Genomic DNA, 24,953 nt, shown 5'->3' with positions numbered 1-24,953 from the left:
GAGTAAAAAATGAAAACGTTGCATAAATTTGTTTCAAAGCCGGTATGGACGAATGCCGAGTGTACGTGGTTTTTTTACTGAGCTCGTCTTCTTTTGAATAAAAACAAACAAAAAAAAAAAATAAAAACAAAAATAATACGAGAGATTATTAATTTAGTACAGAATTATGTTTAATATTTTTTCCTACACCTTACAACCAGCATGTTGCGCGTGGAATCTTTTCTCCCCGGGCTGCCATTTGGAAACCATGTAGAATTCATAATTTTCAAAACTCCGGCATTAAAACAACTACTCCAAAGGCATGGCATAAATTCGCGTGGTTTTCTGCATGCGTTCATTATATTATATTGCGCGCAGCCGCCGCCGCCGACCCGTGAGCTTTGCCCCGCCGTATATTAGTATTCACGTCCGGTTTCCGAATCGTCGGATTTCAATATAATATGTATATATTAAGATATCCAAAATGATAATATTTCTCTCATATACTTTCCATGCCGAGATATACACATGCAGGCCAATGCACACACACATACACACACAAATGCATACACTGCACACATCTGTATAATAGGCATATATAGCGCCTGGGTATATAACATCATAATACACGAAACGAATAACCAGCGAGGTTTTAATATCCGCAAGAACACAGTTCATTGTTATGGAAATTGTGTGTCTTCCACAATTCTCGTCTTCTTGTATATATATATATATATACATACAATAATGTGTACGTAGTGTGCATTATAATATTGATATCGCAGCCACCGTCAGTCGTATTGGATGTCGGATTTGTCACGCGTGTGTGGTTGCGCATAGGTCACGCACGATATGGATAATAATAAAAATATGGAATCCGACATCGTTCTGCTGTCGGAAGCAGATTTTAATAATAATAATAATCATAAAAAATAACAGTAACAATACGACCGCGCATAAGACGCGGTATTGTAAATCTCGTAAAGCCGCGTATACGCGTGTATAGGTTTTACAGATTTCGTTCGAACACTGCAACTTTTGATATTATAATATAACAATAACATGGATATGGCCATATAGGATATTGTAATTTATGTATTATACCAAGCGTATATTATTTTATGTACGCCTATGGTAACTGAAATTATCGCCATTTATACGTGTTAAAAAGAAACTTATTTATTTGATTTGTACGAATCGATGATAACTTCGATACCCTAATATAGCATTATGTCCATTTTTTTTTGTCAATAATGCTCGTCAAATAATTGCTAACATAAGTCTATGTATTATTCGAAAATTGGCGTGATACGATCGTGATATATAGGTATATCCAAGTAGAGGTATTATATGGTTGTTTTTAATATTTTACGTATGTACAAAGTATTATTCTTACGAGCAGTTTGAAATTTCACAATCATACCTTAGTCGTTTGAGTGATAATAAAGAATTTTCAACGAAATTTCATATTATTTTTAGTACGAAAAATTTAATGGTGGTATAAGTAGTAGTTTATCGCCAGTTTCGGATTATTATTATATCAATATTTTTCTAGCAGCTGGGCTTAATTTAAAATGTATACTTTTATTTTACTGATATTATGGCCACACTAAGATTTGATTGATTTTTTCCACACATAAATACTCATACAATTACTTATTATAAAATTTAGTTTGAATAAAATTATACTTTTTCTCTTGATACTTGTTCAGCTCCTTCTGTTTAACTTTTTTATTTCAGTATTGGAATAAAATACAGAACAAATCAAATCAATGATCTATATAATATATATATATATATGAAAAATACAATAATATTTTATTCGTGTCATAATGTTCTTAAAATGAAAAAAACTTTCTGATACTATGAGTTTTGTTTAAAATGTTATTATATTCTCAGATTCAACATTAAAACATATTTTTTAGATGGATTACACGTGTTTGTTTAGTTTAGTTTAGCGACTTCTTTATAGTGTGTTATATAATATATATAAGAGTTATAAAATCCTTTGGTTTTTTATTTATGGTATAGATACACGAATAATGTAAACTTGAAAATATTGAAAATATATGCCTTTACTGAATTATAATAATTGTATATTTCAATGATAATATATAAATATTGAATAAATGTGATTTAAAATCCAATTAAATATGTAAATATTTGCATAATTTCTAAGTAATGATAACTTTTTTTTTAACAGAGTTTAACAATATATAAGGTTGAATTGAAATTTAATTAATAATTGAGTTTAAAACGAAATATTTGATATATAAATAATTGTTTAGTTCACATTTATAAAAATTGAAATATACATGTCTACCTACAATAAATTCATAATTTAATAAATAAAATTAATATTTATACACTTTATGAATATGTATATATATATTGTGTAATATTAATTTAATAATTTTTAATGCGATTAACACAAAGAACTACAGTTAACAAAACTAGCATTGGGATTATTAATTATATTATTTTAAACACCTTTTCGTTACCTTTTATGATTGAAGTTGTATTAAAGAGCGACAGCAGTAAATTAATTTTATTAATTCGATTTTTAAAATGTTTTTATTGAAGTAGATATTGTCATCTCATACTATTTAATTTTATTTTTTTCAAATTACACATGTTTATTAAAAAAATTGCTAATGAAAAGTTATTTTAAGGAATATATTAAATAACATTGTTTTATTTTTTGTTTAATGTGTTTATAAATAAAATTAATGAGAATCATTTTAAATTTTAAGTATCTTAAAATTAACTGAATAAAATAAGTTGTGTGATAGTATGCTTAATATCGTTATTTTCTTGTATAATGACGTGTGAATACCTATAGCTGTATTCAATTTACGAATATAATTATTATAGGATCCACAGATAACACTAATATCGGTAAAGTTAAATGTCAAAATTATTTTCACAGAAAATATGCTATAGGTGGGTTCTAAAAACACAAAAGTTCTTGCTTTGTTTCTACACCTTAAATGTTTAAGTATTCTTGTTTAATTCAGGATGAAAAGACAACTGTTAATGAGTTCACCCTAATTGTGCATGAACCTTTTTCACGCGTCATGCCTGTTTATTATATGTCTGAATAGTATTTTTTTCTCTTATAATGTTCAATTCTTAGCAGTTCATTACCCTAAAAACACGTTTAATTTCTACCTATGCTACGCTATATATTTTTAACTTAACTCTATATAACGATGTAATATAAATACTATTGATGAAGCACTCTCTTTTGAACATTTTTTTATAGGTTCTTTATATCAAATAAAATAAAAAAATTTCTGATCTATTTAATGTTTTTCATTTTTTTAAATTTCATTGTAGAATCATTATATCTGACCTTTGAACGGCTCTGAAAACCGTACCATCACGAGTTGGCAGAAAACGTTCGCATACATTCTATTGTGTCATTGAAAAATGCCATTACATGCGATAAGAGGACAGTAATATATTTATTTCAATCTGCAGGACGAACATCGGGCATCGATCCACACATTGTTGATTCAAGACAACAGCTATAGACAGGTAACCTGCAGTTTGTTCGCATGCAATGGCTGAAAAGCGGTACCATTTGCCATTCGAATTTGTCGGATGAATACTAAAACGCGATATTCTACCTATATATCAAAATAATAAATGCAAGTCGCCCTATAGCTGTCGTTGGATGGATATAATATTTTCAAATCATAATCTAATTTAATATTAATATCGTGTAAAAGATGTAAATTATAGATGAGGGCACCTCAGATATGCGTATTTTAAACTCGAGTGGTAACAGTATATAGATATGGAACTATGGAATAAGAAATGTTTCAAATTTGCGATGTTCGCATATTATACTTTTATTCGCACATTGCACGTCGTACCGATAAAATAATATAATATTGCATTGCGCATTTTGATAAAATCGTATAAAAGTGAAAGGTTATAATACGTGTATAGTTTTTTGTTTTGTTAAAGTTAAAATTGGTCTACCGTGTTTATTTGTAATAATATCATCGACAAGTATCTGATATATAGGTATAACTTTTTTTTGTTTTTTTTTTATTCTTTTCTCAAAGGAAATTAGATTTTTCAATATGAACGTGTCAATACGATTGACTAATATTGACAGATAGTCGAATAAGCGAGAAAATATTGTATTATCATCGACAGCTCAAAAAAAAATAAATACATTTGATATCCAAATATACCGGTGTACAACTGCAGACACACTATGTTTTAAAATAAAATTTATCTTCTACTGTCATCGGGAATATTGTTTTTTCCTTCAAAAGAACTATCTAAATTTAAAAATATTGTTCATCTGCAAAAGAAATGTATTTGTACATGCATGAAAACATTTTGGCTACAATTCAATTACAATTAATTGTTATGGAATTGTCATATTATATTATAAAGTACTACATTATCGTGATTGTCTGCATCACGAAATCAGATAATTTGACATTACAGCTGATTAATTGTACTTAATATATGTATCCAGCACACGAACTATTAGGTGCATTCATATATTATTACACATAATATTATACTCTTATTATAGCGGTTGAAACCGATAGTAATGATTAATGGCATCGCCCCTAATCATTTCCTGATTTTAGTATGCCCGTACCTTTATTAATATAATATTAGACCGCAACTACTGTAGCCCAGTGGTTAGGGCATCTACCGTTAATGTACGAGTCCATTATTATAGGGTTAATAGCTGTTACAGATCAAGTGAAATAAGCAATTATCGAAAACCAATTATTGTACATTATTATACGGTTGCAAACTTCAGAAAAGTTGCACCATAACGATAATGGTATACCAAACGATATGTAATGATTTCATTGTTATAGCTTGTGATGAATAATAAAATATTGTACTATCATACTTACATGAACAACACGCGTAACGGTTATGACTTTTTATTATAGCTGTACATAATATTGTGACTAGGTATTGGATACAAACACGTTACACAATTGAAATTTATTGATTTTTCGAAAAACTCGACCGATTGCCGATGACTATTATATTAGCATAGTGATCACGATCGTAGACGTAATGTTATCAGTGATATTATATCGTGCAATAGTATAATTATGTTCCTAAAAGCATCTCACTTTAAGCTTTTCTTCATCAGGGATAGCCCGCAGTAGGTACATTTGTTCAACACGATAGGTAACGACTAACGTCCACAGTCTATTGGTCAGTAGTTGCCAGTTGGTCAGTGAATGAAAATAAAATCCTTTGTTTTTATGGACGTCAAAATAATTTAAGTTAATTTAAGTGTAATATGAATTTCTATACATTTTTGTAGATTTTGGTTAAATGACGAAAAAAAAATTATTCTTGAAGAAATAATAGTGTGTAATAATTACGATCATATTGATCCATTTAGTATATAGATATTGTTTTCTTGCTTCATGCTTGTAGCTAATGATTTTTTAGTTTAGCTACAGAAAAAAATTAAGAAAATTACGCCCATGATCACGGTTGTCATTATGGTCTATATACTCCTCGCGTATAATTAATTTATATCAGATCTAAATCAATTTATCATGTCGGTTGACCGCGATAAAATTAATATAACATAATTCGAACGGATCGTCATTTGGAAAACGAGCGTACGGTTATATATGATATTTCGTTTTTATTGAAACGTATTATACGGTTATTGTTACACAGACTATATATAATATCGTTATATATAGTATATAATATATTGTATTCTGCGAATATTTCGTTTTACGGCGAACACCCCGCGACAATATAAACGAAATGGATCTGTCAAGAGTGTGTAGCGCATTTCGACAGCCACTTTTTCCAATTTATTTTTACTTTTAACTTGAACCGCTGAAGTGAATTTCTAGAACGGCAGTACGTGGGTGCATTTTGTTCACGTGACGATCGAAAACCGAATAAATTAAATAACTGCCACATACATTATACATATATATATATAAAACCACGATGACCGCAACTATACATTACCGCGTATCTGCGTACCCTCGTCAGTGATATACCTACTTATATTTTGTATATCTAATTTAGAACTTTTATAAAATTTGATTTGCCATACCACCATTACCGAATTTATGATGATAATTTATTTTATTGAATTATGGATTTCCATAAGTATCCGTATACTCGTGATTGTTCGGATCATATACTGTCAGTCTGTGATAATATTTTAATTAAATTCAAACGTACAGTATTTTTAACATAGAATATATAAATGGTATACAAAATGTATAGTATATGCTTCTGATTATTTGATTATTTTTAATTAAATGTGAATTGATAATTTTAAATCGGGTCACACTTATCGTACTTTGAGTCATTGGCGATGCATCGGTCGCGGTTGTTCGTAGACTACAATAATATATGAATACGACGATGGTCGGCTAGAATAGCTGACGTCCTTTTCTAAATCAATAAATACAATCGACCGCTATCGACTAAACAGTAATTTTTATAACTTGCAATAAAGAAATAAGTGAAAAAAAAATTTAAGCAAACATAGTGATCACTGGTCAAACGTGTTACGGAAGTTCGTTATAGTTATTGGCAAATGAGACTGGCCACTTCCGGTTTAAGGGAAATGCCATATTGTTTTACGAAATTGCACTCGGAAAATGTCCACTACAAATACGAGTATCACTACCGCTATTCCTGTATGTATACGAGTATACAATGCATTTACGGGTGTCACGTGAATGGTGCGTGTGTTACAATGCGATGGGGAGGTGTTCAATATAATACACTGAACAGTTGTAGCGTAATGGAATTCTGTGAACTCGGTCACCATACCCGCAATAATCATATTTCGTAATTACGCTTTTGTTTTGTAAATGAGCTTGCAACGTGCCAAAACTATATTCAACCTGTGTAGGGTCAACCCGACAAGCATATTTGTATCTTTTTTGATGAACACGGTGTGCGTGTCCTGCGGACCCGGGAAAAAGGGAGTAACTGAAAAATGCAATGTATCATTTCCAAGAAATATTCCATAATTCTCTGCTGTATAGACGTAGTAAGTATATAAGTTTGGGACCGGGGATTTTTCGTTTTTAATAATTTTACAAATTTAAAAATTTTCGATGGTTTTTGAGAAATGTGACGATGATTTGCTTGAACATGAAGTTTGCAAACACTGAAGATTTGTGGACTGAGAGTGCGTTGCTCTTATTGCCGTTGTATCCGAGAGTGAGAGTGGAGGGAAGAAGAAATAACGTGAACCATGCCTGCTATCGGGCTCGATTGATTAAAAGGTTAGTGTGAAAAAAGACCGAATGTGCGATAGCGTTGTATCCACAGTTGTAGTTTTCTCGGCTTGTCACCAACACAAGGGCCTTGGTGAATTTTAGTGTCGTTTCTGTTAAAGCGTTAAATGATTGGTTGAAATATTTATCGTATTCGATACGGTTAACGGACTCGAATTTAACCTGAAAGTTTTTGACTTAAATATGTTAGATTTGGTAAAAAAGAAAATACGAAGATCAAATGTAGTATAGTGGAGCAAATAAATAATACATTATTAATAAAATAAGTATGGTAGTATTGTCAGAATGTATTAACGTATACACAAGTTATTTAAACTAAAGCGTTTTACACTTTTTAAGAGTACCTATAATTCAAAATATAATAAAATGTCTCTTAAAATAATAATATAAACATTTTTTTTCATAACTTGACAAATCATAACATCTGTAGACCGGTATGAAAGTTGTCAACATAATAAATATATATATATTAAAAAAGTACTTCAACAACTTAATATTTAATTTAAATTAAAGCGATAATATTTGCTTCGTCACCATCGTACTACTATTGTAACGCGTATAAAATATATGGTGATGGTGATAACTGATAAGTGTTTAATAACATGCCAAAAACTTTCGGTGGCGGTGGTATAACGTCAACACTCGAATATTCAAGTGGCAAAACGAACGCAGTGAGAGGAGAAAAAAATGTCACTTTTGTTATTATAATCAAATTACTATGTAATAATATGCGTGGTTGAGACAGGAAATAATATTTAAGATGTCGACCTACTTTACGAATTCGTCGTTGTCAGCAGCACGTTGTGGTATAGTTTCACGTAAAATATAAATGAAGAAAACATAATATTATAAGAGAGAGACAGAGACAGACAGAGAGACAGAACAGAAAATCTATTCAACTATAATGTATATCCTGTACAGAATATATTATTATATTATAAACAATATAATAGTTTAGCCGAGTCGGTAAATAGATTTAGGTCAGTGGCGAAGTAATAATATAGCTGATTGAATTATGGGATTTCGATTCACGTATAATAATAAATGACAAATTACAATAACAACCGTAATATAGAATACGCATATTATTTTGTTGTCATAATGTATTAAACGATATGATTATATAATATAATTGTATAGTATAAGTTTGTTATCCAATTTATTACTGTAGTTTTATAGTGTCGACTCTCTGCGATAATAATTAAAATAATAATAAAAAAATATTGTTTACTCGGTAATATACAAGTTTATATAGTTTATTATTCAATAAAAATATGAAATTTGAAAAAATAAAATTAATTCAAATTCCGTATACTCATACAATAACCGTGTTCACTATACTTTACGTCACAGTGTGTTGATTTAAGTCATATCAATGGATATTAAATTTAAAAACTATTAAAAAACTATCACCTAACTTATTACAATGAGCTATACATATATGCGCACGTCAAGCTTATTACACCTTAATAAACTATTGAAAATGTCTATTCAAAATAAAATTATTATTTCTTCAACTATGCCACTTGCGTTAACATCACCTAACCGTGAAATTCTACTAAACCTAAGACGTTTTAATAACATTATAATGTTGTACAACAATTTCGTCGTTCTAGTTAATATACGGGAATTATTATGTTCACTTGTTTAATTACATTTTAGACGATTTATATTATTATTATTATTAAGGTTATAACGGATAGGCATCCTTGTTCGAAAATTATAATTATACATAAGTGTGCAAACAATCACTTATTTCAACCAAAATAAATGTACCAATCTTTTTTCAATCTACCGGTGGACACGATTATAATTTGGTAAATTGGATTGAATTTGTTGTATGATGTCTACTTGAGATCGATTAGCCCACTTTTTCAAATGCTGTTAGTTACTTAACTCCCATAATTTGGTATAGTGTTTTACCAAAATTACCTAATATAATGTTTGTGTAATAATATACCGGTATTTCATTTATAATGTGAACGACGCATTTCTCCGACAACTTTTCGTGCTACGATAATTTTAATTAATTGTACATCGTGCATTATTTCTACTTTCGAGGACCGTTCTTTCGTTTTTTTCCGTGCACCGATGTAGTATGTATAATAATATTATTATGTGTATTGTATTTTTAGATACACCATAATATTTTCGTAAAATAAGGATTATTATTAAAAATTCCTGAACGTTATGTTATTAATTTTGCATGTTTTTTTATAATTGTGTACGGCGAGGGTTAATATGCTGATATTAATTTTAAATATATAAAATAAAATCAAAAGAAGAAAAAATGATAATATTAACATTGGATTTGCATAAAGTTATGAAATAATCCTTTTATCCGGGGCGTGACAATAAAAGCATAGTCTCTTATTTACATTATTATCAGGCCTTACGAAAACTGGTATTAAAATTCGCATTATACGTATAAATATATAATACACCCAGAGAGTGTAGCGTCGACATCCCTACATAATATAACACATGCGTAGGTACAAGGCTGCGCCGTGCTCGCAAAAAGCCGACTTTGGAACGGAACTACCGCTCGGTATATTCGTGTCATATATAATGTACTATATACATCTATAACAACAATTCTATTGTAATAATAACAATACTTTTGTTATTAGTGTGGCGATTTTGTTTTATATTATATGCGCTTAACAATATCGATTTGAGAAAAAAGGGGCATAATGTCAATAATGTCATTGGAAATTTAGTGAAAAATTGCTCCACGATAAACAATTTATTTTACGAGTATATAAAATTATATAAAAGCGAACAGAGGAATCGTTTGTCTTACGTTAAAAATATTACCTGGTATTATATAAATACACACACACACACACACACAAACATATATATATATATATACATATAACTATATGTGTAAGCACTGCGCGCGTTATTATTTTACAATATATATATATATACACTATAGGCGAGCGCTTAATCACAAAAGGAACAATGCACGTTGTTCGGGAAGCCTTCGAGCCTAAATCATCTCTCGGGAATATTCTCGAGGGTGCTTTTACCATGAATGCATTATATATGTATAGAAAACTAAGAATAAAATAAAAGAAAAAAGAAAAAGAAAAAAAGAAAGAACTACTGGCCTAAGACTTTGCTCCGCCTCCGTCCTCCCGCTGTGGCCGTCTCTCTCCGTGGTAGCTTTTTAGTAGCTTCGTAAATATTTATCAAGAAACTTGTGGTAGCGGGAAGGCGAGGAGTGCAAGGGGTAATATATTCGAATAATTTTTTCTTTAAACATCCCTCGGCATTCCAGCTAAATTATATTTTGAGCGGCCAACTATACAAGAATGACGATGACGACGACGACGACCTCATACCACGCCACACAGTTGTGATCGGCAAGACAGATATTGGACCCAAAAGAGAGTTTAAGTTGTTTTATTTATTTTTACTGTACGTAAATTATACAAACTTGTCTCCACGGGATAATGATTAGAGAGCTGTAATGACTAGAACACAAGCGTCGTCGTCGTCGTATCGATATAAACTTCTAAGAGATTGCACATTAACAGATTTAATTATTTATAGTAGTAAAAATGCCATATATGTCACATCAATTCAATCTTAACGGCATATAATATGCAAAGTCTGAGTTTGACGACGTCGCTTTCATACTAGGTATTTATAATAATATATAAGGTGAATTGACTCGCAATGAAAAATCAACACTTGAGTCAAGTATTTTTCTTCGTACTCTTAAGAAATTGTTCAATAAAAAATATTTTATTTTCTCATAATTTCGAAAATGTTATTTACAAAATTTAATTTATGGTTGGTTAATAGTAAATAAAATATAAATTCATATTTCACGAATTAAATGTGTAAAATTAATTAAGTTAATTTGCCATATGAACTCTGGGTTCTTAATAAACGTAATTGAAATAAATACACGAGTAATTTAATCGGTCGAAAATAAAATAGAAATTATTTAAATTAATAATTTAATTTATATTTGTTGTTGTATAGGTTTTGCATTGAATAAATATTTGCGTTTATCTACTGAATTTCAATTTTAACTTCGATGTGCCGTGTTTGAGTAATACAAACTTATATAAATCTGATAGAGTTACTATTATATATTAGCTGTGTAAAATAATATAAATAACAAATAACTAATAAGTGTTATTAAAAACTTTATAAAACTACATTGTATGTATTAAATTAGACATTAGTGCATATATAGCTAAAAATAACGTTATAATTTGCATTAGATATTTGCAAGAAGTTTATCATACCTTAAAATGAGGCAATATTGATAAAATTGTTCAATATTATAATTAATATTTGTATTTATATAAATTTTAATGTAAATAATAACATAATTATAGCTTCTAATTAATGTTCTAATCTCCTACAATACTAAACAAATCCATATGTATTTTAATATTTTTAGAATTTATTACGTAAAGAAATAGATAATTAGTTTTATATTCAAACATGCTTTAAATAATAATTAGTATGCATTGTCGGTTATCTGTATAAGCCGATAAAATTATTGATTTAAAAAGTTATTTATTACTGTAATAACTATTCATAATTAGCTTTTATTATTTAATTAATTTAAGAAGCTTTGTTATTAAAGAATTGTAATCCTTAGTTAGGGAATATTAAGAAAAAAAAACCATTAGGTACTTATATTTTTTTTTAAATTAATATATATGATGATTCATTACTTAGTACTTATAGTAGAAATATTATTTACACTGTGTATATTTGAAGTTAGATTACTTTATACTTCAAAAAATGGAGTTAATTTAAGTATTTTTAAATTATGTGAATTGCAGTGGTTTTTTAGACGAAATGTACACTTATGAGGAAATTTAAGAGGTTTTGTCATGTCATAAAAAAAGTAGACAGTTGCGTTATATTGCACCGTTAGGCTGCATGAGTCTAAGCACTCCCATGGCCATAACAAAGTTTCTTTATTAAATTAAAACACGTAAAATACTACATTGTATTTTGAAATCTGCCCAACGATCACGCTAGTGTTATAACAGAATGAGATTGTATACCATACCTAGGTACGTATAATATATTAATTTATAGGGATTTATAGGGATATGTATAATACTTGCACATTCTTAAATATTTTTTAAAATCCACTGTAAATAAAGTGAACACATTTAATGCTTAATCGTAAATATAGTTAAAAATAGTTGCTAGTGATAGTAAATTTAAAATTAAACACACATATTTTGTTCATTGGAAAACGTGATATTTATGTTTTATTTACAAACAAATTATAAACCTCTCAATAAAAATAATTTATATTTTTACAAGAATTTTATGAATAATTCTTTACTTTGAATATCAATTTATAATACCGTTCTAAATTGGAACTTTTTTTTCCATCTTCAAATAAATAAATAAAATTATCTCTTTATAAAGAATGTTAATTGTGTTTAAATGCAATTTTACGTGCATCAATTTTAAATTATCATTTTCTTCTTGGATGAGCGTATAATAACCTGTCATATACTCATATATACGTGTCAAGGCAGGTTTTAGGAAAGGTACTATAATCATTTTTAGTGTATAATCGTAACTTTTGTCAATGGCCAAGGAAAAAAGCAATATGAACTGTCAACGGCAATTGTGTGCTTTGTAGTATGAATAAAGAAAAAAAGGTTTTCTGAAGTGGCTAATTTCATCCAAAATATAAGACAAATATTCTCATTCCTAGTGTTATATTTTTGTTGGTGTTATTTTTATAATAAATGGTGTTATTGTTTATACATTTTATTAGGATTTTCATTTACCATATAGTTTATACGATCCTTAGCCTAAGAATTGCCTGTGTTAAAGTTATGCATAAAATATACACAATATTGTTTTTTCTGAAAGTACCTTTTTACTCGTGAACTGTTATCTTCTTTATAAGAATATTTGTTAGCAGACTCAATAGGAAATCATTAGAAAATAACTATAATTCAAAACATTAGTTGCAAAACCAGAGAAATACATGAAATTATCAAGATTCAAGACCTTAATGATCTATTCAAAAATATAGAAACAGTTTTGCTAACAAATTTCTGACTCCAAGATTGAATAATTAATATAACTCAAATAAGTTAAATATAATTAAATTTTAGAATATATTTATTTATATATTCAGAATAACGGTACTCAGAGGACAGTAGATGATTTCTAATTAAAAATACTGCATTAAAATCATGAATTATGATTAGTTAACTAATCATAGTTGATATTCAAAATGAATACTAAAAAGTACGAACATTTATAATACACAATAAAGGTTAAACGTTTATACGTTAAAAAATATATAGTTAGCAGAACGGAAAAAGTTTCTAGTTTTAATAATATTTGTTTCTGGAAAATCCTATATTGTAAAGAAAACACAAATCTAGTTACATAATTCAAATTAAATTCGATCCGTGTAAAACATTACAATTGTCAAACCTAAATAAACAGTTGTTATGATGTAATATAGTAATAATTGTTATAAAGAATAGTTATCATATTACAAATATAAAAGAAAAACAACCAACCAGTGTCTTTTCCGCTAAAAAATGTCCTATAATAAATTGTATATGTTTCCTTAATAAAGCTCGATTTATATTTATATAAAATAATATATAAATAAAATTAAAAATGCTTTTTATAAATGGGTCATAAATTAACCTTATTCAGATATCGAATAGTAACATTTAAATATTTTTGCTGTATGTTTGTGTTTGTAAAATAGTGTCAATCACCTGCAGGTTAATATTATTTTCAAACTGTCTTAAACATATTAACGTTGATGCGGCGTATAATTATCAATGAACAAGAATTTATACAAAATACTAATTTGTTAATCTTAATTCAATAATAAATCTTGTTCGTTCAATAATAATTGTTCGATACAATCCAACACGTGGACTAAAATACAAATTGATAAGATGATATTAATTTATATCGAGCAAATAAATAAATAAAATTAGGTAGGCATCCTGAACGTCTATTTACCACCTAATTGTACTGAATTACGTTTTATTATTCTTTGGTTTTTTGACATAACACGATATTATTAGAAGTGAAGATAAAGGTTTGTTAAAAAAAAAAAAACTTAAATATTGACATTATTTGAATAAATTATTTAATATATTAAGTCTTTAATTTTTATGAAGGATATGCTGTTATCATTAATATTATATAATATTAAATATTTAATACATTTTAAAAGGTTTTGTTTCCATTTTTTAATGTATTCAACGGCCGAAAGTAGTTTAAAAATTTACTTTTCTCTTAGATAAAAGTAAATAATACATATAGAGTCCGAATTTATTGTTAAGTATTACGCTTGTTTTTAAAATACCATTAATTTTTTCATACTTCTTGCAATATGCATATTTTACTAATAGTTTTAAACTTGAAAATTAATGTCTGTGTTAGGTAATATTTATCATCATTTAATTCTATGACATTTTCTTTTCTAACTTTTTAAATTTCTTATATTCTTATAAGTTTCTATATTCTTTTTTTTTTTTTATATAAAAAAAATAACAGTATTAGTATTAGCAAAAATAAGAAAATACGTGAAGAATAATACTAGTCAAATATCAAAGGTAATTATATTGGAAAAATATGCAAACGTTTAAAAAAAAAATTATTATTTGTAAGTATCAAATGAACGCAGGTACTAAATCAGGTAGTGAAAATTATGAATTATATATTTTATATATTAGAAGTAAATTTGTTTCTCACTAACAGTATTATTACAACAAATAAAAATTTAAAATTATTAATAAGCATTGAGATCTAAATATAACATGTTTACAATTAAAACAAATCTATTCATCAAATTTTTATTTTTGATTATAGTTTATTATTGTAAATATTTATTTTATAATCTCATTTTATTCATAAACAAAAAATAAGGTCAAATTTTATTTTATTTCTAAATAAAGTTCCTACTCTATTGCGTGTTTCTTAGATATAAGTTTTTAAGCTTCGCTCTGTATACGAATATAAAACAACGTATAATTTAATTTTGTCAACGAACGCACGCATGTGTCAATCGTAATCACTATGTGTACAGTGTACGGATATACTGTTATTACTTATTGTCAATATGTTATTGGTATTGGTATTATATTAATGTTACTGAAATATTTATACTTATTAGAACAAAGCAAAGTAATAGTTATTGTCGATAAGAGTAATAATAATGATTTGTTTAATTGTACCTAAAAAATAATAATCATAATTTTATCAAAATCAGTTGAGTAGTTTTGGAATGCATCGAGAACGTATGGTGTCGCCACCAAATTTTTATATATATATCTAAAATTCTAGTCGACCCTATCCAATAGTTAATTGCATGTATTTCCATTACTCCTCAAAGGAAAAACATATTCTCATTTCTCAGTATAATTTTATCAAAAAGTTTGGCCTCCCCTGGACTCTAAAGTCTAAAGTAATCTATTTATTTTATTTTTGTATATTTAGTAATTCACTCATCAACACCCAGACCGAGCCACTGGGTCTAGAGACTTGAAATTTTGTACAGAGGTTCCTTAAGCAATGTAGGGACACACTAAGAAAGGATTTTTCAAAATTTGTCCTCTAAGGGGGTAAAAGATGGTTTTTTTTATATATCTATAGATATGTATTTTTAATTGTTTAATAATTGTTTGTTATTTCTTTTAAGCGGTTGCTAGGATACTAAGAATATGTCTTATTACTTTAGGTATGTATTTTTTTTTAAATTTAATATACATTTTTTGAATTCATTTTGTAACTAATAATTAACTTTATCGAACTAAATTTATACCTATGACACTCGTAAAGAATGTGGCTTTCTATTGGTAAAATAATTTTAAAAATCAGTTCCAGAGATTACCCCTAACAACGTCAAAAAACGACTTCTTTTAAAAAAAAAATTGAAAATCATATTATAAATAAATTGTCAACATCCATATAAAATAAATATATATCTGCTAATATACGTTTATACATATCCATTTGCTCGTTATATTATATAAATTACGTAAGTGTGGTTAAGCCCTATTTTATAAAAACAATATTTACATAAATTTACAAAAAAGATAACGAAAGTCAATGGTTACACATACCAAATTGTACTCCAAAATATTAATATAATAAATAACTATATAACTATTGTTTTAAAAAAATTAAAAATTTTATAATTTTTACTTTAAACATAAAAAAACTAAGCGCAATAAATAAATTAAAACACTTAAATAAACGTTACACGTTGTTTTTTATCTACCTAAAATATTCATCACGGAATAGTTATGTGGAAAATGTATGTATATATAAATATACTTTAACTCGTTATTATCATATGTATACAATCAATATAATCTCCGAAAGTGGCTCTGCATTAAAGTACGCCGTAAAGTGTATACCACCTATGCATTAAAAAAACCCTCTTATTTAAAATGTAAATTTAAACACCTTTTTTCAGAATTCTCTGAAATGACTTACACATCACTGGTGTACAAATCTTAAATCTTAACATAGCTTATATAATTATTAATACATTATAAGTTCAAATATGACGACGCTGTATGATTTTTTTGCTCTATAAAACCCAGTAAGTACATACAATATAAATACTACCTATGTTATGTTTTTTTTTCATAAGTGCATATTATAATATATTTTCATAAATTTTAAGTATTAAAAAGTGCACTGGTGAATTAAAACAAAAACCAATACAGAAAAAAAAATTTAATCAAAATATATTGTGGTTTATTTAGAATTCTTCAAATTATGTCATTGTTACAATGAAAAATAGGTTGTCTTTGTCCTAAATTGTGTTTCGTAATTTTATTATGAAGGTTCACAAGAGAAATTCAGCTATCTAATAAATCTATTATTTAATTAAAAAAGACCTACGGAAACTATTTTTCGTAAAATATATTTGACTTTTTTTTATCAACTTTGTAAGGTTTATATTAATTATAACTTTTATACAATTTAACATTCGTTTTAATTGATTGTAAAAAACCCAAAACAAAATATAGATAATAACGTTTTATAATAAAATTTATGGATGACAAACAAATAAAAAAAAATCAATCTTTGACCCATAAAATATTTAATATGGAAAACGAATCCAAAGTATTGAGATTATCATTTTATTTATTATAAATTAATGATGATTATAATATAAAAGAATTATTTAAAAAATAAATGATTATATTAAAGTGTTGCAAAAAAATGTCTTCATTTTAGAGAATGTTAATAGTTTTTGAGTTATATTTTTGTCATTTTAATAAAATATTTTCAATTTATTAAAATATAATTATTTTTTTTCAAAATGGTATACAATATATGGTATTTACATTGTTTAGGTATATGTTATTACCTATATATTAGAATAAGTCATTGGTAGGTTTAAGTATTTACTGAAACTTATAATAATTTCGTGAGATTCGTTCAAACCTGAAAATAAGTCGACTATGTGAATTGTACAATTTTATTTCGGAAAGTTCTTAATGAATCTGTAAATATTAGTTGGTAAAGATAATATTTCAACGCAGTGGAAAGTTTGAAGTGAATCATCATGTTTTAAATGAAGAAACATACAAAGTTAATATACGTAGTTTACTTAAGCTGTAGTATCATTGTTTGTAAAAAATTTGGTAATTTTGATTCCTGTTTTCGACCTTATGTGGTTTATGAATAAAACAAATTAATTAAAAACACGTAAAAAGCTTACAATTAAATAAAAAATTAATTAAGTACAATATAATATTAGTAAATTTATTTTAATCAATTTATAGTTAAAAATGTTAAATCTACTAACCTGCATTTGTATTACTTATTTCTATAGTGTTATTAATTAATAGATATGAAATATCAGATAACCATACTAAGTGATTCTTCGATCTCAATCCTATTTTTAAGAGTTTATTTCATCACAATATCTGTGATAAGTGTTCACATTAGTGACACATTTCATAGAAATAACGATTTTTCTTTTATAGATTTTTCTGATTTCTTATTTCTTAATTATTATAGCGTATTTAAATTAAAATATGAAATTGTATAAAATTCATAAATACAATGTACCTATAATACAGCTTGAGATTATATGAATAAGGTAAGCGTACAATTTTACTTTTCATTTAGTAAAGTCAAACAAATAGTTTTTGAGATTTCTCTCTCTTTTTTTTATAATAAATGTCGTAGCTTCGGGGAAAATTTAGTGTCTGGGTACAAGATTTATGTCACCCAAGGGTTCAGTCATCGCGACAAATGGGCTGATCCAATCCCCTTCCTTTCTCTTTACCCTTGGAGAGCTAAGTTCGTTCTTCAGTTTACGTTTAATAAACCACCGTGTGGCCGCCGGGACCGTGTCACGGAGCTAACAAAATTCCACACATTTTATCATTATTATTATTATTATTCTACTTATAATACAACAAGGGTCTATCGAGAAAATTGGATTTACCAAAATTGCTATCGAACCATTTACAGATTTATTTCGGATAAGCGTTATATTATTAAAGTTGCGAAGGTTATTTTCCATTAAATTATATTTAGTATGTTTACGCTATTGATATTCATGTAATTTATTTTTAAATGCTTAATTTTCTCGATTAATATTTTTGAAATATTATAGTTTGGATAACACATGACTTAAATGAACTTGACAAAATATTAGTTAATTTAAATGTTATATAAAGCTAATGGCCAATGTTGTTGAAGTTCAATTAATAATTATAATAATATGAAGTAGATAATTTAATATATTACCATATATTTATATAATTATAATGTAAATGTATTTTCGAATAAATAAAATATATAATGCCGTATTTTTAGATTTAACTAAATTCAAAGTGACATAAAAAAAGTTAAGAAATGTAAATACTTTAAAGAAATAGAATTATTAAATTATCAAAATGTTGCATCAGTATTAATATTAAGGCAAGTCGTTTTATATCTTGAAATAGAATATCAACATGGTGACCCACTAGAAATTTTGATGCGATACTAACAATGTGTGATATATTATTGTGTAGCGAAATTGCCTATTTAACGCGCCGTCTTACTTTTGAACTAATTTAATAATATTCATTTTAATTATTATGATATAAAATATGCTATTATGTTCACTATGTTAAGTGTGCACTATAGAAGTACTTAACATTTTATAATCGAGTATTGTGAATTATTAATTTTCGAAATTTAAAAAAATATAATGTGTTGTTATTAATTAAAATGTATAGTAATATTATTTTTTTTATTAGCAAACATTTCTATAATTAAATACAAATTAATAACGAATTATTGTTGGATGTGGTATTGAAATTCGAGAGGTAAGAGTATTTAGAGTTTGAAAATATAAACAATAATTATATAGGTATAGATAAATATCTCAAACTTCACTTGAATTATTAAAATCGTTTTATTATTATTTAAATCCATTAATTTAAAAACAAGATTTTTATGATAATATGTACATTATTACTATAACATACATAATAATACTTAATTAATTGTACTGTTCTAAAATATAAGCATAGAGTTATATACTATCAGGTACAAGTATTATTTAACTGTATTAATTTTAATCAGGTACTTTTAAAAGCTGCTAAAAATAAATCTTAAAACATACAATTAAATTTGAAGGAAAAAAATGTCAAATTGAAATAAATGTACGAATCAAATTACTTTTTATCTCTGTTTTTATTGATAGAATATTGTTTAAACAACAGTAGTTTGATTATTAATGTTTATTGCAATATAAAATAAGCTACATTTTATGACAAAATCGTAAGCGCAATTTAAGAAAAAAAATCGATTTCCCTCTCCTATTTAACTTTTATATTACATTGTGGTTTATACCAACAAATTTATTTTATAAATTATAAATAAAAGTATTTATATTTTATTTTTTTCTTAAAATAATATAATTAGACATTTAAGACACACTTACCATATATTTATATAATTGATGCAAAATGTGAAGTGTTGAGTGAATGAATACTTAAGTTATATATAGTGTTACAGCAGAAACTATCTAAAAGTTTATCTAAATAAAGGTACAAAACTATATTGTCTTTAAGTCAAAATTCATGAAGATAAAAATAAAATATTTATTAAAAAGGCATTATTTATGTTATATACACCTGTTAAAAGTTATACCCATAGCTGGAATTAATAAATGTATCGTTTATAAATTTTGTTTTATCATATATTTTATGTACGTCATATTATTACAATAATTTATGTATAACAATAAATAACAATATAAATTGTGTTTAATATAATATTGTATTATTACGTTTGGTGGTGAAAAATTCTAACTTTTTTAGATTTTACAGTATTTTTATTCAAGTGATATTATATTTGTATTATTTTTAAGTAAATCAATTAAAGCCCCTTAGGTTAAAAAATTTATTAAGTCGTGATTTGAGGATTTCCACAAACAAACGAAAAACAGTTTTTTTTCCAATGTATTATTTTTGTAAATAATAATAATAATAATAATATATTTATACATTTATAATCTATAAATAAATTAGATAAATGATACAATTATTATCATCTATACACACAGATTGATTTTTGTTTGGTTAAAAATAGATATAAATTATAATACATATTTAATTTTTATTAAGTTTTCATTTATTTGCCGATAAAAAGTTGTTTTAACATGTACTACAATATTATAAAAAACCCACATCAGTAAATTATACCAAGAAAAATAATTAACAATTTCTATGCAAAACAAGACGTCTCGAGAAGCAAACAAATGTAATTGTCAATATCTAAAACATACTATAAATAAACATGAGTCATCACTGTGTTTGTCTCTAAGGGTTAGCAGGTTTTATACACAGTTAAATTATGGAACAAAAATGCAACACTATATAATATTTCGTGCATAATCTATGGTTTACAAAGTAGTACTAAAATTATTGTTGTAATGAAATGGATAGACGGGAAAAGATGATATTATATGCCATGCTTCTCGTTATGGTATGGTTAAAGTTAACATATATATGTTAGGTGTACGCATGTTGTTAATAATATTTTTTGTATTCGTTCATATAAATTGTTACACGGCTGTCAAATTCAGAATTGGTACTCGACTGTTTTGCAAGTCGGGTTGGATGCGGTATTTTTTTTTTCACCTTGTACTGGTATCTACTGCCAGCCAACTTACGGCTAATGTTTTTAACAATAAAAATGAGACAACAAATACAAATAATAATATATATATATATATATTATATATTATATTATATTTTAAACGAGTCCATGTGATGAATCTGTTTCAGAGGGTAAATATCAAGAAAACCATTTATTTTTTATTTTTAAACATCATAACTAAATAATGTAATTTTCTACTAGTGCATACATAGGATAAAAAATTTTATTTTTACTAAATATTTATTGAAAACGATCTGAATTAATATATAATATTAAAAAAAAAAAAAACATGATAATATGATATTTCAGATTTAGAAGAAACGAAAAGCTCTTAAGTTTAAAATGTACCTATAATTTCGTCATTATATCAACGATTTAAACCAGATTCATTGCCAAGTGATTATATTATATTTATTATTGTATAATAGAATAATATAGGTGTGATTGCCGCCCTCGCATCGGGTCACTAACGAACGGACGTAAACGATGTCAATGCGTCGATCGACGACTCAAATCAGGGGAGGACCGGACGACTAAATTCCGTTCACTCTCTTCAACTGTTCGAACAATAGCCCGGAAACGTGAACAGTCCAGTGAATTTTTTATATATACCTATCTATATCTGACCTAAATAACGAGTTTCAATTAAATTATTCAATAGCTAATTAACATTTAACGATTCGTTATCACGTATGTTTCATTATTTACGCAGTATACGTAATAATACGACATGGCACACAACCTGTACATAATAAAATATATAGTATAATAAGTATAAACGGGATGGAAAATGTTGGAATAATCTCATATAAGCCAACTGTTTGATTGTTTCAGGAAGTAATGTGTGTTGGGTGTATAATCAATTGGATATGCCATCGAATAAAATGTTTTTGTCACTGTAATATAACAGCAGTTTTGTTTCATATTTTTAATTGCTTAAAATTATTTTTATGGTTGTTAAATTGTATTAAAAGTCTGACTAGCATTTTTTCAATTTGGTAGTTATATGACCCCATCACTTACGTAAAAAGGACACGCACAAAACATCCATTCTTACACGCCACTATAATTTACACGTGAGTCCGTTTGCTCAGCCACCGTGAATCACAGAAATTCATTTAATTATATATATTAGTCTCCAAAAAATTGTTCTCTCGTTACTTCCATCTACCATAAAAATATATTACACAACGAATCATTACTAATAATACACACTGCATAAAAAAAATCAGATGAAAAAAATTATGGTTGTTTCGAGTATTATCATAATAATAGAATTCAACTAAACCATTAAATTATGTATGAAAAATTAAATAATTTAGCATCGGTCAGTAAACGTAAATCAGTAAATAAGAAATACAACGATAAAACGATATATTTAAGACATGATATATTCTATATTTGGATAAATACCTATTTAAAAGGTACATTTTTTAAAAGTTTCTTTTATTAATAATAATAAAAAATAAAAGAAAACTTAACTTTAGTTTTAAATGTTTAGTTTAATTGCAGCGTATTACTTAAATACGAGTAATTGCGACAAAACCTTTTGAAATTTCAATCAAACTTTTTATTTACTAACAATAGAAGAGAATAGTCGTGATCTATAAAGATATTTAAGTACACACTCAGCAATTTGTATTAATTCAATTAATTAATTATTCAGTTATTGAAATGAATGAAGAATTCAATATAGTACCAACTGATGTTTATTATTATATATAGCATAGTTGGTGACTAACATTACTTAATTATATGTAGGCCCATGTATAATGTTATGTTAAACCTTTTTATAAGTATACATTAACTTTGCATCAATTAACAGATTTAAATATTTGCATAAAGTTATTCTCAAACATGAGAAATACTTACATACTATATTAAAATGGACGATTAAAGTGGTTAAAAAATAACGAGTGCAATTAAGAATTCAAATTAACGTTATACGTTTACGATAAGCTGTATTTAAATATTTTTCTAAATAATTTAAATGTGCTTTTTGTAGGAATTCGTATTAATTTAATTATTAATGGCATAATATACTTAACATAAACAATACAAATAAAGACTAACATTTATTAATTTCGTTGGCATTATTATAATGATGATAAAATATGAATGAAAATCCCAATTTTGACGAACTTATATAATTAAATTGTATAATATTATAACTTTAAATTTTTAAGTCCGTGTTTGGTACTATTATATAATCTTAGACAAAAAAATAAAAAATTAGTAACGTGGAAAAACGCGTGGGAATTAAAAATATTATATACATATATATTACAATATAACGTACACAATAATATTGTGTAAAATAAACTTTAAACGTATTTTTTTTTTTTAAATAAATTTACAAAACTCACCCCAGACAGAAGTAATTACGTACGTAACAGGTACGGTCGTCGGGCGCGAGTAGAGGGGTGGTTCGGCGTCGGCGGTGGTGCAAGTGGTCGGCTGCGGCAATGGTGATCGTCGGACGCGATCAGACCCGTCACTACTACTACAACTGTTGTACTATACTACAACTGCCGCCGCCGACCACCGCCAAAAACCCCACCGCGTTGGGGGCAGAACGGTCGTCTGTCGCGACGGGTGTCGGAGCGTGCGCTTGCGCGCCAAAATCGCGTCGCGGGCCCTCCTGTTGCACTCCCGCGGGGACGGTTTTTGAATCGCGCGCGGGCCTTCTCGCAGGGCCACCGCCGACGCTGCGTAGTTTGCGCCGATCGCCTTACGCGCCTTTGGGCCGCTCGGCGCGTGCGCGGCCGCGTTCAATACATCGCGTGGGAGGGGTGAGGGATGTGGAGGGGTACGTGATAGTCGGCGGTGGACGGACCGATCCGCCGAGGACGAGGTGTGCGCGATGGTGCGTGGCGAATGTGGTGCGACGTGTGTGTGTGTGTGTGTGTGTTTCGGAAAATCGGCGTGGCATCACCACACGGGACGCACGCACGCCAGACGCGGGCGCATCGAGTCGCGCCGACCGGTTTTGCTGTCGCGACTGTTGCACCGTGCCGACTAGACTTTCGGATCCCGCTCCTCCTGCTCCGCCACCAGCACATCAGGTGCCAAAATTCAGGATTCCGATATCGCGCACTTCCGGACTTACCGTTTCACGACCAACGAAACGCATCGACGATTACTATTGACTTTCTTTCGTTTATTGCTCGTATGCCGGTGTGGACTATTACCTTTACTAGATATTATAATATGATGTATTACGAATAATTATAAGGGCTGAGATTCTGAAGCAACGTCACGTTTTTCACGGTGTTCAAAACCGTAGGCCGGTAAACAGAAAACGTGTTTCGGGGGTGATAGGCACCGTTTGTTTTTTAGAGCGTTTTTCGTAATTCATTTATTCGGTGAAAGCGAACGTAACTAGTTATATTTATATCAAATTGAAATATAGATATAAAAACTCTGCTGCGGCGTTCAAGTCGCGCGGTGATTGACACGAGATTTTCCGACCACCGACGGTACGAATAACGGACAACGGTATTTCTACAGCGA

The 24,953-nt window shown here is 27.8% G+C and overlaps 1 protein-coding gene across 1 annotated transcript in view; it reads right to left on the bottom strand.

Annotated features, from left to right (window-relative positions):
- Window positions 1–23,967, bottom strand: part of LOC132923285 (leucine-rich repeats and immunoglobulin-like domains protein 2) — a 103,982-nt gene extending 80,015 nt beyond the window's left edge. The window contains exon 1 of the mRNA XM_060987168.1: window positions 23,807–23,967. The gene's annotated coding sequence lies outside the window, so the exon portion shown is untranslated. The remainder of the gene's footprint in view (window positions 1–23,806) is intronic.
- Window positions 23,968–24,953: the final 986 nt, after the last annotated feature.

This window comes from Rhopalosiphum padi, chromosome 2 (genome assembly GCF_020882245.1).
Source record: "Rhopalosiphum padi isolate XX-2018 chromosome 2, ASM2088224v1, whole genome shotgun sequence".
In the NCBI taxonomy this organism is placed as follows: domain Eukaryota; kingdom Metazoa; phylum Arthropoda; class Insecta; order Hemiptera; family Aphididae; genus Rhopalosiphum; species Rhopalosiphum padi.
This window is presented reverse-complemented; position numbering and strand designations above follow the sequence as displayed.